The sequence below is a fragment of the Triticum aestivum genome, chromosome 4A (genome assembly GCF_018294505.1).
Source record: "Triticum aestivum cultivar Chinese Spring chromosome 4A, IWGSC CS RefSeq v2.1, whole genome shotgun sequence".
In the NCBI taxonomy this organism is placed as follows: Eukaryota; Viridiplantae; Streptophyta; class Magnoliopsida; order Poales; family Poaceae; genus Triticum; species Triticum aestivum.
Genome location: NC_057803.1, coordinates 534,886,018 through 534,906,380, shown reverse-complemented (window position 1 = coordinate 534,906,380; position 20,363 = coordinate 534,886,018). Strand labels below are relative to the sequence as shown.

The window sequence follows — 20,363 nt, the reverse complement described above, 5'->3', positions numbered from 1 at the left end:
AGCAATGACCAACAACATTTCGGAACAGACGCACTCCACCACAACACAAGCACACACCCAAGGCGGGATACATAGGTGTTGAGCGCAGCAACACGACCCCTAATACTATAAGAGCAACCGGGGCTCCACCAGTGAAGACGCCACCACGAAGATATGAAGCCACATACGACGAACCGTGGGCTCCAAAATGGTGCCTTCGCGAAGGTAACGACACTGGAGCGCCACCATCGCCCGATCCGAGAATCAAAGTTTTCCTAGGAGCCACACGACAGACAATGAAAGCCGCGAGAACGCCTTCTAGAAGGGAACGAGCTACGCCGCCGCCGGTTCTCTCGAAGATAGAGCAGGTTTTCACCCCGGCCAACACTTACCGCCATCGAATGCCGCACCCCGACTACTACGCGGCCCACACGACCATGGCCACCGGGCAGCACCAAGCGACAGGCTCTGCCCATGAGCACAACACAACCACCACCAGGGTCGCTGCCCCGGCATCCAAGACCTAGATACCACCTCACCCAACACCCGCCGCTACCCCCACCGAAGAGACAATCGGATCTGGGGCAAACAAGCCCCCATCGATTCGTCATGCAGCACCAGGTGCGAGACGAGCATGGTCCTGCTGCCGGGCGTGAGACGAGCTCGATCCTGCAGCTTGAGCACGAGACTAGCGATGGGCCGCGGTAGGGAGAGGGTCATCCCTTCAACGGAAATAGCACCCGGGCGACGAGAAGATAGATCAAGGGCCGACACAAAGCCACCTACGGACGAGCCGACACTGGTACATGCCAGCCGTCGCCGCAGCCGACTTGCCAAGCCGCCGTGGAGCCATCCATGACCAGAGCAGCAGCCGCCCCAGGCCACTGCCCGACCCGCATCGCCCGGGCGAGCTCCAGGCGTCGAAGCCGTCAGGCACGAACCCACGCCTCCAGCCGTCACCAAGCACCAACCCTCAAGCATCACCCCAACGTCGGTAGGACGGAAAGGCACCATCTTGAGCTGGAGACACCCGACCTCCCTCGATCTAGCCCGCCGTGGGCCACTGGCAGCACCGCCAGCTACTAGGGAGGCCGGATCCAATGCCCACCCAGCCAGATCGAGGGGGGGGAGGGAGGGCAGAAGCCGAGGAGTCAAAGACGACGGGAGGAGGGACCCACCGCCCACCACCCGAGGCCTGACGCCGTGCGCGCTTCGCCGCCGAACGCCGAAGCCCAGCCGGGCCACCACTCACCGAGGCCCGCAGCCACGCGCCCGACCGCACGCACTCCGGGACACCGCCAGCCGCCACCCAAATCCGCCCCCCGCAAAAGCAGGGGAGCCGCGCGAAGACCTCCCGCCGCTGCCGTGGGCTTCGCCCATCGGCGCCCTTCGGCGGCGACGAGAGGAGGGGAGGGAGGAAGAGGGGGGGGGTGGCAGCGCTGCTAAGGGGAGGAGCCCCCGAGTCGCCCTGGGCAGGGGCGACGCAAGGGAGGGGAAGGGGGTTCCCCGTCCTGGCACATTCCAGGCAGGTCTAACGCAAGGCGACTCTGCTCCAGGGTTGCAGCCAAACATGTTCTATATCCTTGATGCTTCAAAAGGAAAATCCACCCGATTATGTCGTATCTCGTCTATGATAATAAATGAAGCAAATTGTTTATTCAACCACATAATATTTTTCACAGGATAACAAATATCTATTCAGGGCAATCCTAATAATTAGTTTTTTTAACCTTAGATCATGTGTTTCAGGATAGTGATAACATTTATCTACAAGCAATCTACAAGCCTCCTTTCGATGCTTGCAGCCAGTACTCGTACAGAAGCTCCTTAAAAAAAGATCCTTCCATCTCCATCAGTGTGTGAGGTCGATCGTATTCTACCATTTTGCCTGCAAAAAACATAACTGTTAGCCTACAACAAAATACTCAATGACCCCTGAGAAACAATACTAGAAAATAGTAAAAGAAGTGCAAGGGTAAAAGAAGTGCAAGGACCAGTTAAACATCTAGGGAAACAACATTTCAGCATGTTATACTCTCTGTCATAGGAGTTTTGTTTTGTGCTACAGTTACAGGAGGGTGGGAGGTTGACATGACATTAAGAAGTTTGTAGGCAGGGCCATGATTATCCCTTCCCAGCGAACGGAATCTTAGTACAGATACCTGGCAAAAGTACTTCAGTGCCTATTTGGCAAATTTGGGGTGTTACTAGACGTTGAGGAAAGAGTACTAGAATTCTAAAATACAATAACTTTCCTACAAGTGTAGAGTTTATATAACAACAAATGTGATAAAATAGAACAGGATTAATTTCTGAAGTTCTCGGAAACCATTCATGCGGGCCACATTCGTTTGACTGTTTGTGTGTGTTAGAACAGGGTTGTGCTGTGTGTGTAGTTATCATATTGTATAGGGGCTTCTTTGCTTATTTCCCTTCATGTATATGTGCTGGCCTGTTGGCCCCATGGAATATAGGCTCACTTCATAACATGGTATAAGAGCTAGGGTTAGGTTCCCCAGCCGCCGCCGCCGCCTCTGGTCGCCGCCGCCGCCACCGCGGCCGCCGCCGGCCGCCGCTCCTCTCTTCATCGAGCCTCTCCCCTCTTCTTCCTGGTAGCTGCTGCCGCCTGCTGGTCCAGGCCGCCGCCGTTCCAGGCCGCTGCTGCCGCCGTCCTTCCCGGCCGGCGCCGCCGCCTCAACGTGCTGCTGCTGCTCTTCAACGAGCTGCTGCTACTGCTGCTCCTCTTCTCTGCTGCTGCTGCTGCTCTTCTTCAACGAGCTGCTGCTGCTGCTCTTCTTCAACGAGCTGCTGCTGCTGCTCTTCAAAGTGCGGCTGCTGCTGCTCTTCTCCTCCTGGTCTGCTGCTGCCATCAAGCTGTGCCTCCTGTTGCTGCTGGTCTTCAACGAGCTGCTGTTGCTGCTCTGCTGCAATGGCGCCCTCCACCACCACCGGTGCTGTCCCAGTCCCATGATGTCCTGTTATCTTCAACGGACAGAACTACAGGGACTGGGTGCAGCACATGAAGCTGCACATGAGGGGCCAGCTGGTCTGGGAGCACCTCTCTGGTGCTCTGCCTTGTCCCCTGCTGCCCACTCCTCCAACTGAGTTGGCCTTCCCTGTTGATGCCGATGAAACCAAGCAACGTGAGATGCTAGATGCTTTTGAAGAGGCCACTGAAGAGTATCAGAATCAACTCCACTTATACAAGCAATGGACAAATGATGATGCTCGAGTCTCTTCTATCTTGGTGAACAGCATGGATGTTGATCTCACCATGGATGTGGTGGCCCTTACCACTGCATATCAGATGTGGGAGCACCTTCGCCATCGCTATGAGTCTACAGGGGATGCCATGTATCTCTCTGTTGTTCGTCAAGAGCAACAACTACAACAGGGAGATGCTACTGTGGATGATTTCTACAAGGAGATGTCGGCGGTGTGGCGCCAATTGGACTCTCTGGGAGCTGATGTTTGTCGCAGATGTCAGTGTTGTGTGCGGCAACAAGCTAAGCTGGAGGTTCGTCGCCTCTACGACTTCCTCACTCGCCTCTGGCCGGAGTTCGAGCAGAGTCGTGCTCAGCTATTGGCACGCCATCCTCGGCTCTCTACTCTGGAGGCCCTTGCCGAGGTGCGATCTGAGGAGGTGCGCCTACGGAGCACGGGCTTATTGCCATCCTCTTTAGCAGTCCTGGCTGCCCGCGTTCCACCACCGCTGCCTGGTGTGCCCTCTTCTACACAGGTGGCAGCAACCTCCACTAGTGCTTTCTGCAACTACTGCAAGCAGGATGGTCACATGATCACGGAGTGCATCAAGAGGAGGAAACAGGGTCGCCGTGGTGGCCGTCCTCAAAAGGACTCGGGAGGCTCCTCTAATTTTCGTGAGGGCTCCCTTGAGAAGGTTCACCAGGAGATGCTCACCTTGCTGCGCCGCCTTACTGCTTCTGCACCATCCTCAGGTTCTGCTGGTTCTGCTGGTCAGACGTCTGGTCCACCACCGCACTCTTCGTCAGGTACATCTTTGCCCTGGATTCTTGATTCTGGGGCCTCCTTCCACATGACACCACACAGAGATCATCTTTGTGCTGTCAATTCCGTGCCTTCTCCTCTTACAGTTCAGACTGCAGATGGCACTTCTCTTTCTGTTGCCGCAAGAGGGACTCTTTCCACGTCTTCTTTTCATGTTCCCGCCGTTTCTCATGTTCCTAAGCTGACTATGCAACTTCTATCTGCTGGTCAACTTACTGACTTGGGTTGTCGTGTTATTCTGGATTCTGACTCTTGTTGTGTTCAGGATCGTCGTACGGGGACTCTTGTTGGGATCGGTCCTCGGCGCCATGACTCTCAGCGCCTTTGGGAGCTCGATTGGCTGCGCCTTCCTTCCGCTGCGTCCTCTAGCCAGTCGGACATCACCACCCCTTTTGCTTTAGCTGCCACCTCCACCACATCCTTCGCTCAGTGGCATCATCGATTGGGTCACATTTGTGGCTCCCGCTTGTCTTCTTTGGTTAGGAGCGGTGTTCTAGGGTCTGTATCTGGTGATAGTTCACTAACTTGTATGGGTTGTAAGCTTGGCAAGCAGATACAACTTCCATATCCCTCTAGTAATTCTGTTTCTCAACGACCTTTTGAACTTGTTCACTCTGATGTATGGGGTCCTGCCCCCTTTGTTTCGAAAGGGGGTCACAAATATTATATAATTTTCATTGATGATTTTTCTCGCCACACTTGGATCTACTTTATGTCATCTCGTAGTCAAGTGCTTCAAATTTACAAGTCGTTTGCTACCATGGTTCGCACTCAGTATGATTCCTCTGTTCGAGTTTTTCGTGCTGATTCGGCTGGCGAGTACTTATCTCGTGCGCTTCGTGGTTTCCTTGCTGAACAGGGTACCCTTCCTCAGTATTCCTGTCCTGGTGCACACGCTCAAAATGGGGTGGCTGAACGCAAACATCGTCACGTCCTTGAGACTGCTCGGGCTCTTCTTTTATCTTCTGCTGTTCCCCCGCACTTTTGGGCTGAGGCTGTCTCTACCGCTGTTTATCTCATTAATATTCAGCCTTCTGTTGCTCTTCAGGGAGGGATACCAGTTGATCATCTAGGTGATGGTCCAGCTGATTATAGTGGTCTACGCCTGTTTGGTTGTGCCTGTTTTGTTCTTCTCCACCCTCATGAACGCACCAAATTGACTGCTCAATCTGTTGAATGTGTTTTCCTTGGCTACAGTTTGGAGCACAAAGGTTACCGTTGCTGGGACCCTATTGCTCGAAGACTGAGAATCTCCAAAGATGTCACTTTTGATGAGTCTCGCTCCTTCTACCCTCGTCATTCTTCTACTGCCACAACCGAGTCGTTAGTCGAGCCTCTCTCTTTTTTGACTCTACCTGATTCTTCACCTTTATCGTCACCTGGTAGGTCCACTCCTAGCCTTTCACCTGTGTTTGCTCATGAGCTTCAGCTTACACAGGATGAGGTTTCTATTCCTGACTCTCCTACTCGGGTTGAGCCATCCACTCTCTCTCCTTTTCCTTTTACCTACTCCCGTTGTGCTCAACACCCTTCTCCCTCTGATGCGCCACCTTCCACTTCCCCTCTCTCTCCGCTTCCTTTTGTCTACTCCCGTCGTGCTCGGCACCCTTCTCCCTCGGATGCGCCCACTTCCACTTCCACTCCTTCCCTGTTGGGTCCCATTCCTTCAGAACCACCTACCCCTCCTGCTCCTCGGTATAATCTGCGTGATCGCCACACTCTCCAGCCTCCTGCGTACTATGTTGTTGCTGCTACCACTCTTGTTGAGCCGTCTACATATCGTGAGGCTGCTGCTCATTCTGAATGGCAGCATGCTATGGCAGAGGAAATTCATGCTCTTGAGCGCACAGGCACTTGGGACCTTGTACCCCTGCCTACAGGCGTTAGACCCATCACTTGCAAATGGGTCTACAAGGTTAAGACACATTCAGATGGTTCTCTCGTGCGCTACAAAGCTCGTCTTGTTGCGCGTGGCTTCCAGCAGGAGTATGGTCGTGACTATGATGAGACTTTTGCTCCTGTTTCTCACATGACCACTGTTCGCACTCTTTTGGCTGTTGCTGCTGTTCGGCAGTGGTCCATCTCTCAATTAGATGTCAAGAATGCCTTCTTGAATGGTGAGCTGCGGGAAGTGGTCTATATGCAGCCGCCTCCTGGCTATACTGTCTTTGATGGCACTGTCTGTCGCCTTCGGCGCGCTCTTTACGGGCTGAAACAAGCTCCTCGTACCTGGTTTGAGCGTTTCTCCGCCGTCATCACAAGGATCGGGTTCTCTGCTAGTGTTCATGATCCTGCTCTGTTTATTCACACTTCTCCTCGCGGTCGCACCCTTTTACTACTCTACGTTGAAGACATGATTATCACAGGGGCTGACCACCAATTCATTGATTTTGTGAAGAAACGTCTACATGAGCAATTCTTGATGACTGATTTGGGTTCTCTTCGCTACTTTCTTGGACTTGAGATCATTTCTTCCCCTGAGGGTATTTATCTCTCTCAAGAGAAGTACATCCAAGATCTTCTCACTCGTGCCTGCCTCACTGATCAGCGCACGGTTGACACTCCTATGGAGTTTGGTCTCCATCTTCGTCCTGGTGAGGGTGAACCCCTTGCAGATCCCACACGCTATCGCCATCTTGTTGGGAGCCTTGTCTATCTAGGCATCACTCGTCCTGACATTTCTTATGTTGTGCACATTCTAAGTCAGTTTGTCTCTGCTCCCACTCAACTTCACTACAGTCACCTTCTTCGTGTTCTTCGTTACCTTCGTGGTACCGTGACTCGTCGCTTATTCTTCCCTCGCTCCAGCTCTCTTCAGCTTCAGGCCTACTGTGATGCTACCTGGGCCAGCGATCCCACTGATCGCCGCTCTCTCTCTGCCTATTGTGTTTTTCTTGGCTCCTCCCTGATTGCCTGGAAGACCAAGAAGCAGAATGCTGTATCTCGCTCCAGTGCTGAGGCTGAGCTGCGAGCTATGGCGTCCGTGACTGCAGAAATTACTTGTCTACGATGGCTTCTTCAGGATTTTGGTGTTTCCACTGCTACACCGACCCCTCTGCTCTCCGACAGCACTGGGGCACTCAGCATTGCCCGTGATCCTGTTAAGCATGAGCTCACCAAGCACATCGGTGTTGATGCCTCCTACACTCGTTCTCAGGTGCAAGACAGAATTGTGGCCCCTCAGTATGTGCCCTCGGAGCTTCAGCTTGCTGATTTTCTGACGAAAGCTCAGACACGGTCCCAACACAGCTTTTTCCTGTCCAAACTCGGTGTCCAAGATCCCCCTTGAGTTTGAGGGGGGGGGGGTGTTAGAACAGGGTTGTGCTGTGTGTGTAGTTATCATATTGTATAGGGGCTTCTTTGCTTATTTCCCTTCATGTATATGTGCTGGCCTGTTGGCCCGATGGAATATAGGCTCACTTCATAACAGTGTGTACTTCTGGTCTTCTACTCCTAATGGCCATAATGGCACTTTCAGATTAACTTTTATTGAATTGCCTACACCAGCAGTTTTACCCAAAGCTTAAGGTGATTGAGAAAGGTGGGGAATATATATTTCAAAAATTCTTATCACGTCTTAGCCCCCAACATATCTTAGACGTCAGATCAAAGCATGCTTTTCACCTCTGTTTTCAAGGCGTCCCTAAGGCGTCCCCTAGGCGACGCTTAGGCGTCAGGGCGCCCTGCGAGGGCAAGGCGTCCACCTCACCTTAGGTGGGTGTCTAAGGCGTCCGCCTTAAGCTATAAGGCGTCCGAGGCGTCTGCCTAGGCGTCCGAGGCGTTGCCTTAGTCCATTTTGGACGCCTTAGCTTGCCAGGCAGGCAGGGGAGCTGTTTTAGGCGGGAAACAGAGTTTTGGCGGGAAACTGGAATCATGTTGGCGCCAACAGGTAAGAGGGGAGAAAGAGAGAGAGAGAAACAGCCCCCAATCCACACACTCCTCCCCCTCCTTCTCTTCAGTGGCTCCTCTCCAGCAGATCTGGTTCCTCCTCCTCTCCAGCAGCTCCTCCTCCTCTGCAGTACAGCAACAACAAGCAAGAGCAACAGTATGCCCAATGCGGAGGGGGAGGATTCAGACTACGTTGAAGATGATGATGATGTGAGCAATGACGATCAAGAGCCAACTAATGTTGACCAAGATGGTGAAGACAACACCAATGCCAATGAGTTTGATGATGATGACTTTTGATTGAGACTTTGAGAGTGGAGAGACATGAGAGAGCTGAGCTGGCCACCTTTATCCCTTTTGCTATGCTGGAATTATCTATTATTCTGTTTGTCTTATGTGGACTACTGGACTTGTGTCATTTGAATTGGTTAATGGTTATGTAATATGCCATGCATTGCAGATTGCAGTTGCACTCATACTTGCTATCTTTCTTTCCACTTTTGTTCGCTGCCTCACTTTTATTTCTATTTTTTGTGGAATGTGCACTGGTAAGTGATACATTATTCTAACATATTTGTTCATGACTTCATGTTGATGCAGAATTCTGTTGGGGAGAAAAGCAAGTGCAAAGAGGATGGGGGCTCTACAACAATCAGTTGCAAGGTGTGTATGGCTGTATGCCTAGTTGCTTAATGCCTACCAAATTCTACTTAATTCTGTTGCTTACAAGTCTCTAAGGCGTCGCCTCGCCTTATGCCTCAGCGCTTAGGCAGTGAGGCGCCCCCCCAGCGCCTCGCCTCGCCTTACCGCCTTAAAAACATAGCTTTTCACAAAAACAAAAACAAAAAGGATCAAAGCACGCCACAAATAATTTTTATGAATATCAATACCATGTGAAAGGGGCTAAGCCGCTAGATAATTTGGTCAAGCTATCATTGCTTTACATAATAAAGGGCAGTCATTGTATAGCTACAAGTCCCTTACACATGGTGCACGTTTTCAACCAGTGCAATCTCTAACTAAGAGATATCAGCCGGCTCTGCTTCCATACCAAATTCTATGCACCAACTGGTTCATCCACAAAGTCAAGCTGGCAAGGCAATTTTCGATTGATCAAAGCAGATAAGAGTCTTAATTATTAATATTATTACTACTTCTCAAGTTCTTGTAATAAGTTGTTAGGTTTTAGCATAAACAGGTAATTGCTCCAAATGTATATGTGTTGCATTATCCCGCAAGGCCACACCAGATTATGGTAACATTGCACACTTAAATTTTTTTAATAAGATGGAGATTTCTGAAAATAATGAAGGTTCTGACAAAAATAGGGAATAAAACCCTTAATTTATTAAATGATCCCAAAATTTGTAGTGCACTAATTTACGAAAATTAATATACACATCAGTTTCCTGATAAATTTCTAGAAATTCTGCAGCTTTTGGGAACAATGATATCCAATGCCATCTTGACACTACGGTGTTTTCCAGAAAGAATATGCAATACTTCAAATATATTGGAGTGAACTCTGACCAATACGTTCATCAAGACATGTTTGATCTTTGCAATACAAAAGCAGATTGTCGTGAAAGTTGATGAAAATAGAAGTCGTTTGATATGGCTAACCTTGTCAAAATTGATGAAGTTCATTTGCACACACAAGTACACAGCACATTGGCTGACATTCAAGAAGTTCGAGAATTTTGACCAACTATTTGGAGAACTTAGAATTTATCCTTTAGGGAGCTCCTAATGAGAAGGATTCCGGCTATACATGAGACTTCTATTGGGAAAAGGTTACTTAAAACAGTTTGAGTCAGCTGCGCCTGTTCAGTGAACAGTAAGTAGGTTACTTAGCACCTGACCTAAACTAAAAGCTATATATGGGGATGGTGCCCCATATTGAAATGGATTTAAGCATGAGATAGCGCAGTCATTTACCTCAACTCATCTCTATGCAGCTATATATGGGGAAGGTGCCCCATATAGTAATGGATTTAAGCATGACTATGCTCGCCCGGTTATACTTCCTGGTTACCATGTTGGTATAGCAATACCCCTCCATCCCTTGTATCTCTTCCCCAATTCCTCCCAGCCGTGGCTATGTTCTGAGATCAAGGGTCTCCAACAGTCCCTGTGTGTGTGCCTGTGTGGTGATGGTGTGGTTGGGAGGCAGGGGACATGCGTAACTATTTATTTTGGGCGTTCAAACTGATGCATGAGCCCATCTTCAACAATCCCTTGCCAATTGATTTTAGAGTTGGTCCCAAAAAAGTACTGTCAGTTCTACATTATTTGACTATTGTCTTTCCATATTACAACCCTGAAATCTTCCATTTGTCAGATTCAATCCCGAATTGTAAAACCGGCTGAAATTCAACTCTGAACTATCAAAACCGGCTAGGATTCAACCCTTCTCTTCCCTGAATCTGGTTTTCCCTGAGGAGGCCTGGTTTTGACCCATTGACCGTCCAGTAGGTAGCCACGTCAGTTTTATTTTGTCAAACAGATTTAAAAATAATCTGAAAAACATTATATTTTCAGCCCCTATTTTGGTCAAATTTTAGCCAAAAACTAAAGTATCCAGAAAATTTGAAGTAATTTGTAAATCAACAATATTATACTATCATTCTGGGAAAGTTTCATAGTTTTTTGCCAAATTTATTTAAAATTAACATGAATTACATTTTCAGCCCCTTTTTTGGTCAAAAAATAAAAGTATCCAGAAATTTTTGACATAATTCTGTAAAATCAATAATAGTATGTCGATCATTCTGAGAAAGTTTCAGTTTTTTTGCCAAATACTTATAAATACCCTGAAATTACATTTTCAGCCCCAATTTTGGTCAAATTTCGTCCAAACAAATGAAAGTATCCAGAAATATCGAAAAGCTTCTGTAAAATATAGAATAACATACTGATCATTCTCGGAAATGTTCAGCCATTTTGGCTCAAAGGAACTATAAATAGCATCAAATTTCAATTTCTGCCTGTACAATCAAAACGCTGATGTGGCTGCTGACTGGATGGTCAACGGGTCAAAACCAGATTCAAGGGAGAGAAGGGTTAAATACTAGCCGGTTTTGATAGTTCAGGGTTGAATCTTAACCGGTTTTAGAGTTTGGCATTGAATCTTTAGACAAACCGAAAAGTTCAGGGTTGTAATATGGACTACAAACCGAAAAGTTCAGGGTTGTAATATGGACTTCTCTCAAAAGTTATGGCTGCAATGTGTTGTTTATACACTATATGTGCGACTTACAAATGTAAATAAGACCTGCAGGTTGTTTTAAGAGTTGGGTCCAACTCATGACCACTGGTGGAACCATACTAGCAAACTGCAACATGATTGTACCGAATAATGAGTCGAGGGCAAGAACCACATGCACATTCATTTTCTGAAAGAGTCTCTTGGTAGTTGGCAGCAAACAATATTTGTAATTTAACACCACATGCGAACCTGAAAACAATCATGAAAAGCCATAAAGACTGATTAGATGCATGCATACCGTTGTTAATAACAAGTACCCAGGTGCAGTCCACCACTGTTGGTATCCGATGTGCAACTGTGATAACTGTGCTGTCCTTGAATTCCGTCCTGATTATCTTCTGAATAATAGCATCAGTTGCAGTATCAATGGATGCTGTTGCCTCATCAAGGATCAAGATGCAGTTTCTTCTCAATAGCGCACGGGCCAAGCAAAGTAACTGCCTTTGGCCCATGCTCCAGTTTGATCCTCCCTCCACAACTGTTGGGCAAAGCAAGTAAAAGAAATGTGACATAATTGCAGCAAGTTCTGTAAAAGAGAATGAGGTTGAAAAGACCTACTATGTGAATCCAATCCTTGCTTGTCTTTAACTGCTTCAATTAGTTGACATTTGCCTAGAACCTGGCAAAGGTTAATTCACAAATGCTTCCTTAGTTTTCAAATAAGCTGTTTATTAGGAAGAGGGGACTAGTACTAAATTGTGTAATAGTGCAAATATTTCCTTTAGCAGTATATTTCAGTAGTGTTGCTGCTTGCAAGGTGCTAGCAGTTCAATGCTACCATGCCATAAATTATTCAACGTAATAATTTCAGCAACATATCACAATGTTCAAACACTACCAACTGATTTACTAGATTGCAACCAGAGGTGCAAAGATCTGGTTATCTAACTATGATTGAAAAACCCTCAAGAGGAAAGTAATATACTGACGAGAGAATTCCTTATTTGACACCGTGCTTAATTTTATGCCCTATTTGACATCGGCAAATAATTTCTTCCCTATGTAACAACGAGTCTAAATTTTATGCCCTTTATAACACTTTCGTCCCTTTTAGGCCTAAATGACACCTGAAAAGACCCTTTTGCCCCTTATATGATATGATTGTGTGCGCACGCGTACTGCTGCGTCCGTGTGTGTGCGCTGCTGCGTGTTTGTGTGTGTGTGCGTGCTGTGTGTGTATGCTGCTGCATCCGTGTGTGTGCTGCTGCGTGTTTGTGTGCGTGCGTGCGTGCGTGCGTGCTGCGTGTGTGTGCTGCTGTGTCCGTGTGTGCGTGTGTGTGTGTGCTGCTACATATGTGTGTGCTACGCGTGTGTGTGTGCTGGTGTGTGTGCTGCTGCATATGTGTGTACTATGCGTGTGTGTGTGCTGGTGTGTGTGCTGCTGCATGTGTGCGTGTGCCTGTGTGTGCTGTTGCGTGTGTTACTGCCACTGCCTGTGTGTGTGCACTACTTCCCCGCATTGATGTTATGTGTGTGCGCTACTGCTCCGCACACACTCATACCACATGAGGGGCAAAAGGGTCTTTTCAGGTGTCATTTAGGCCTAAAATGGACGAAAGTGTTATAAAGGGCATAAAATTTAGACTCATTGTTATATAGGGAAGAAAAAAAATTCAGTGTCAAATAAGGAAGCGAAATTTAAAATAGTGTTAAATAAGGAATTGTTTCTATACTGACAACCAAGGAGCATTCCATCTGGGGTGTAGTCTGAAAACATAAAACACCATCTTTTACAAAGATAATGAGGTCATTTATTGATTATTATAACTCATGGATGCATGTGAGAGCGTCTGCTTTTGATCTTCTTTTCTCTCAACTATTCTTGTTTCATCATAGAAAAAACATTGAGGAACGAATGCTAAATTCTTTTAACAGGGAAAATAGAAAATAATCAAATTATAGTAACAACATATGGAAACCTACTTCCCAGATTTGTTCATCCGAGAAACGCCCTTGAGGATCCAAATTATATCTTATGGAACCATAAAAGAGTATAGGATCTTGAGGGATAAGACCAATTCGAGATCGTAAGTCATGTAACCCCATTTCTGTGATGTCGTAGTCATCAATGATTATCTTTCCTCCAGAAGGCTCAACAAGACGAAAAATTGCATTTATCAAACTTGTCTTGCCACTTCCTGTTCGACCGACTATCCCAATCTTGTCGCCACCTTGAAATGTGCAAGTAATTCCATGAAGTACTGGAGAAGCATCTTGATTATATTTTATCTGCTAACACAAATATCAATTGCATTATGTACAATGCATGAAAAATTCATACTGGTCATGTCTATGGACGATAAACAAGACATTTATTTTTCATCACCTACCTCCAAACCTTCAAGTTCTATCTTACCCACAGAGGGCCATGCATCCGGTGGTTGATTCTGTTTCATAATATATGGTGCCTCACTTACAATACCCATGTATTGGCTCAACCTTTCAACAGAGATTATTTGATTTGCAAGAGAACATTGATTTTGTATAGAGAACAGGAATAACATATTAAGTGACAGACCATAAGAGAGCAACATCCCTACAGAACCTGCAGAATTGTATAAGCCAACATTAATAATTATGAGTTAATCTTAATCTAATTCTCATTTCATGTGCTCAACAACTACTAAAAGGAAAGGAAATGATGCAATTCTATAGAGTGATCAACTAACCTATGTCAAATTCTATAAGAAAAAACATTACAGGAACATAGAACTACATATGCATGATAATAACAAGAGAATCATGTTGTGGTTCTTCCAAATCTGCCATGCTGTGAAATGGATGATTAATGTTATGACCTCGTCTCGACAAAATTACTTGGAATCAAGCAACCTCTTGAGGATGGAAGAGCAAGGGAGCAAGATGTGTGAAGCTAGAAAAGGAGCTGGGAGCACCAGACACCAAGACAAATGACTGAAATCAAAGATGAATCATGCAACAAAGATCATCAAAGAAACCCAGAACTAGATGGTAGTACTATGTAAGTCCAGGGTTATCTCCTTTTTCAAAAAAAATATGGTACTGTGTCACAGCTATGGGATGGCAGTTTGGCTCGAGATGGTGATTAGCGAGATATACGCTGAAGGGTAATCCTCTGAGAAAAGGAACCACTTGCAATATAATTTTTATTTATTGACAGGGAAAACAATGCAATATAATCTTCAACATCGTGTACCTAAATTCTTTACAAAAACACAGGTTAGCACTAAGGGCAAAAGAGCAAGTTAACTAATGGTTACAAAACATTGCATTCCCTCGAATAAAGTTTCACACATCTCACCAGGGCTATAAGTTCCTGCAGGAAGAAGAGTAATAACAAGTGCGGACAAGGAAAGAATAGCAGCACCCATTATCTCCAAACGTTGAGTCAACCATTCAGTTGCAGCAAAGCAGTGAAAAGATGGGCTTGCATTATTGTCGATAAGATCCAAACTTTTAGCAAAAAAACGATCTTCTTGCTTAAAGGCTCTTATTGTAACTGCTCCTGCAATCGATTCTCCAAGATGATTGGCCACTAGAGATTTTGTAGTGCCATTGATCCTCATCAATTCCTTTGAGGAGGCTAAGTAGTATCTCTGTAATGTTATATTTCAGTAAACCAGGTCATGTAAATAAGAGCCTACAGAAACTACATCATGCGTAAATGGGATTATACAAGCTTACCTGCAACTTGACAGCCATGATGATAACAGGTGCAGCAACAAGCAAAATTTGCCAGGTAAAGAAGCACAAAACACTCGAATTGATATATGCATTTAGTGTGGCACAAATACTGAAGGACATCGTAAATGGAAGATCAAGATCGATGATGCTTAAGTCAGATGATACCTGCATCATAGAGTTATTACTTGCTGCCTAATTTAAAATTATCATGGGTCAAACTAAAATAAACGAGATTCATATAGTACTACCAGTTCTTAGTACTTACACGGCTAAGTATCCTTCCAAGTGGAGTGGAATGGTAGAAAGACATGGGTGCACAGAATAGGCCACTAAGTAGTTGGGCAAATAGAGGTCCTGATGTCCGGAGACCAAGATCAACTACTAACAGAGCTCTAGATAGCAAGAAAATGATTGAACCAAATCCAATGGCTGTATACACCAGAACAAGGTTCAATGTGCATACACAGGGATTTTGAACATTAACAGCAAGCCATGAGTTCTGAAATATTTGCCAGATGCAAAAATAATGTTAGTAATAGCAACAAGACTAGCATATATGTAGCCCTTTTTCTGGCCCAAATACATTAAATAAGGCTTCAGTCCAGTGTCACCAATTTCTCTCCCCTCTGTTTTAATTAGTTGATCAGATGCTGATGACTTGATGGATTCTTTTGCCGTACCGTGAATAACACAGGCGTTCCTCTCAAACTGCTTGCCTACATTATAAGCCATTCTTTTAACATTAGGAAAGTCTGTAGTGACTTCATGTGCTTTCACAAGGTCCTGAAATTGTTTGGAAGACACTAGCAGTTCTTGGTATGAAGTAGCATGCATGATCTGCCCATGGGACATTAACTGCCAAAAGACAAGTTACTGTCTGTCAACAAAATAGTAGGAGTTCCCCATGCACCGAAGGATGACCAAACTGTATCTTGTGAATAGCTGAGAAAGCACAATACAGTGATGAATTTCATATGGTTGCTTCCTTATGATGATTTAATGCAGAATTTAACTTAAGTCGCAATTTTGTAGGTGCAACCAACTTAATAATAGGACAGGTGGTAGGAATCACTTCAAATCTGTTACTACCCAGGAACACCAGTAGCACCACCTCAATAAAGAAAGGGAGAAAAAAATAGCCATGAAACGTGGGATGAATATATGCTTATAGCCAAATGCCAAATGAAAATCGCCCTATAAACCCCACTATTATCTGATCCTTGCAATTAAACACTTCTAAGCCTACTCTGTTTATTCAAGGTGGTAATGAAGCCCCTTAGCCTCCCCCTTTGTTAAGCATAAGAGGAGATCCGTGTGCTTCCCTGGACTCACACCATGAATCCTAAAACTGGTATATTAGCAAATACTTTAGTTTTTACTAATAATCACTTATTTTACTTGATTGACCCTTATTAGTATATAAAATTAATATAAAAAAATATCCTATAATATGCAGCAATCACCCAGGGTTAACATGCATATTAGCAAGGACTGGATCAGGAAGAAAGCTTGATTCCTGTATGTCAGTTGGGCCCAACACTCAACCCCTGCAGGATCTTGAAGGGAAAGCTAGGAAACCTTACATGAGGAAATTGCATCCCACAAGCCTGGTGGAGCCTCTATCTCGGCAATGAAACATGCATGTAACCTCTCAAAATGCCAATAGTTGAATAAAGAGTCAATACTTACGACAACAGAATCAAATGCGTGTAGGAACTCCACTTGGTGGGTTACTAATAGAACTGTCTTTTCAGATAAAGCTCCCATCACATATTCCTGCAAAAGAATGATCATTAAAATTTAGAAAAATTGGAGACTCATGTAGCCAAACTGAGATGCCAACAAATAACCCCTACATTTAAAAGACTTGAAGCAGTATGTGCATCAACGCAGCTGAAAGGATCATCCAAAAGATATATATATCTGCATCATGATACAATGCGCGAGCTAATTGGACACGTTGCTTCTGTCCTCCACTAAGATTAACTCCTCTTTCCCCAATTTGAGTACGGTCACCAAAAGGCAAGCTTTCAAGGTCATACACCAAAGAACACCGCCGGAGAGTCTCTTCATATCTTTGCTTGTCCATGTTAGACCCAAAAAGTATGTTCTGCAAAGTTCCTGTTTGAATCCATGCATCCTGAGAAACATATGCTATTTTCCCACAAACATGACTCTGCAATTATGTTCAGCAATGAAATTAGTACTCGAAAAAAAGTGTAACAGTCCACGCGCACCAATAATATTTAGTAATTTGTGCTTAAATTGAAATCCAAATTTGGACCTCTGTTTTGCTGTCTTGCAAAATATCATATGCAGGTTTACTAAACATGTTAAGAGACATTACTTTAAAAATATATTAATTGAAGATATCTATGACATAAACAGTAAGTACATGCACAACAAAAAATTAACTTTTCTCCAACCTGTCTTCTCCCACTTAGTGGAATAGGAGGGTGGTGCAACTGTTTGTTGATTGCACTAACCAAGCTAATAACACAGTCATTGTTATAACTAAGCACTATGCATAATGCACATTTCTCATGAAAAAATAATTCCAACTAATTATAGATCAGGTACTAGAGGTTCAAGAGTTATAATAGGAAAGACATGCTGACAACCAGAAAAGCAAACAAAAAGTGACCACAAAGCGACTAGTAGGCAAAGTAAGGGAAGGGAACAACCAATCCCTTAGCTCTAGCCCTTTGCTAGAGTTGACACTCAGCTCTAATCGCCTCGAAAAGCTTGTTGAATGTCATAGGAGTTGATCCACCAATCTTTAGGGAAGCATTGCCTGTGGGGTGGGTGCGAAATTAGGAGACGAGCCCAAGAAAAAAACACTACTCCGGTACTGCATCGCACCAATAGGTGATCAATATTTCTCTCATGATCGTTGCACAGTGGCCAGTTGGCGTTATGATAGAGTCCACAGCTGGCTAAGTGATCAACCATCCAGACGCATTTGCAAATCACAAGTAAAACGAAAAATTTCCAACATAAAGGGGACCTTTGCAGGATCAACTCGGAAGGTTTCAAGGCCAGCGAGGCTGCGATGCATGCGAGATAAGCAAAGCAGGTGGAGTAAGAACCTGAGGATTCCGAGAACCACGACAGAGAAGCCATTTAACCACCTCAATTCCTATAGTAAATGTTGTCCCAATCCCCGACGAAGATTCTTGTGGCAGCATTGAACATGGCACACTCATGCTCTGAATAAGGGATTGGAAAATGACACTAAGGAGCAGTGTGTTGCAGCCACAACCTGCGAGGACAAAAAGTTTGATGCCCATAATTTGATCCAATACTATAGACAGAACAAAATGTTATAACCTCACTCTTTAGATTACAAAAGGTAGTTTTGTTAGTATAACCCAAACACATTTACTGTAAGCTAGATTCATAGCTGCAACACAGTAGAGTAAGTAGTACACTACATGCTAACCATGTGACAATACTAAATGGATAATAAGTTGATGGTAGAAAGGGAGGTTCCAGAATAACATACATCATTATTATGATCATTGGTTAGCAAAGTAAATTAAACACAAAGCAGCAAAAATATACCATTCCTTCTGTCCTTGGGACCTCTCCCAGAATAGCTGCCAAAAGAGTGGATTTTCCTGAGCCAACCTCGCCACAGATTGCTACCTTCGTTCCTGCTTTCACCTCCAAATTAATATTCCTCGGATTTGGATTTCCTGAGCTGTCCCATGAGAAACAGCCAGATTTGAATACTATAGGATACTGACTACACACACAATGCTCCATCGAAATTTGATCCTTTGGCAGCTCAGATTCACCAAGAAAACTGCTTATCCGAGAGAATGCAACCCTTGCTTGAATTACAGAGCCAATAACGTTTGGAATATGATTGATAGGGTCCTGAACAAGGCGCAGTGCAGCTACAAAGGTGAATACATTGCTAGGATTAAGTGGGACTCCCAGAAAATAGCATGCGATAAATGTTGCCGCTGAAACAAGTGCAGGTGATGCCCAGAAGACAACACTAGTATATGCTTTTCCTAGTTGGAATGCTGACAACCATTTTAGCTCCAACTCCCTAAGATGTTCTATAACACTCTTGAAGTGGGCCTCCCATGCATAAAGCTTCAGGACCTTCATGTTCACAAGAGACTCAGACATAGCTTTCAACCTCATGTCTTGAGCTTCCATGAGTTTCTTCTGGAAATCTTGCTGTTGCCTGGCCAGAGGGGCATTCAGTAGAACAGTAAGCATTATAACAAGAACAGATGCTATTGTTGCAGGACCAACTGCATCGTATAGTACTGCCAAGGCAATGCCAAGTTGGAAGCCGGTAGTCCATGTCCGATGGAACCAGAAAGGAAACTCCCCAACCCTGTACGCATCTACTATGAGATAGTTCATTATCTCTCCAGAAGAATGTTTTATACTGGCAAAGCATGATAATTTCTGTTGCTTTCGGTAAATAGAAGCTGACAAGAGTGACCGCACTTGGATTCCCACCCTCCGTGTTTGAAAATACCACTGTCTCTGGGCTAATGACTCCAAGCATTTAGACAGAAGAAGTCCAAGTGCTATAACAACACCTTCATGCTTGAAAGCTTCTTTTCCTGAGGATACATTGATAAATTCCTTTACGAGCAACGGACCAGAAGATAGAGTGAGTACCTTGAGCAATGCGAAGAACCCAGAAAACAGAATGTCCCTTTTGTAGCATGAAACAATTACCCAGAAAAGAGATGATTGCTTAGCATTGATTTTGTCCACAAACATTGAGTACTGAGTGCCTGCTTGATCTGCAACATCCAACGCAGGTATGTCTTTCTCTTCAAGAGGCTTTCTGTAACCCTTCTTCATCAAGGGATTCATCCACCAGAATGACATCCTGCTGAAAAATCCAGCAACCGAGAAAGGAGACGCCGATCTCTCAGAATCAAATTCATCCTGAATAGTGTCATTGTTTAGCAAGTTGTGCAAACCAGTTGCTTTGCAAGCTGCGTCAACACATTTTATTAGAAAAATGTAAACCAAAATGGTACATAGTGTTTCAGACTTTCAGTAACTAAATGAGAGGAAGAAGAGGTTTGGCTTTGACCCGAAGAGGCAGAAATCCAAGCAACGTTAGGGTTCCTTACCGAAACATGAAGAAATCTTCCGAGTCCGCACGCCAGTCCAGTGGAGGAAAGGTGGACAGACCTGGAGGCGGCGTGCCTCAGTGGAAGCAAGCCTGCAGGCGTGTTTGGCGGCGTGGGCAAAGGTGAGGCGAGGAGGGCTTTTTGGGTACTGGTGGCAGCGAATCCCTGGCACGAAGTGGGAAGCCGCCGGGAGAACAAGGGTGCCGCCACCCGGCTGCCGGCACCTTGCCGGGGGAGCGGGGCAGCACGCTCGGCATGTCATGGGGACGGGGGACGGGTTTGAGGTCTACCTGGGGCACGATATGATAGAATTAGGGCGCGCGCTGTCCGCTGTGTATGGATGTCCTGATTTGCATGCCGTCCGAGGTGCTCCGCGGCAGCGCCGGCGCGGTGGGGGTCGAGCCGTCGAGGAAGGACCGGCG

General features: G+C 45.4%; 1 pseudogene; it reads right to left on the bottom strand.

The window, feature by feature from the left end:
- Positions 1-9,082: 9,082 nt before the first annotated feature.
- LOC123086762 (ABC transporter C family member 10-like) lies at positions 9,083-20,343 on the bottom strand (annotated as a pseudogene).
- Between the last annotated feature and the right edge of the window lie 20 nt (positions 20,344-20,363).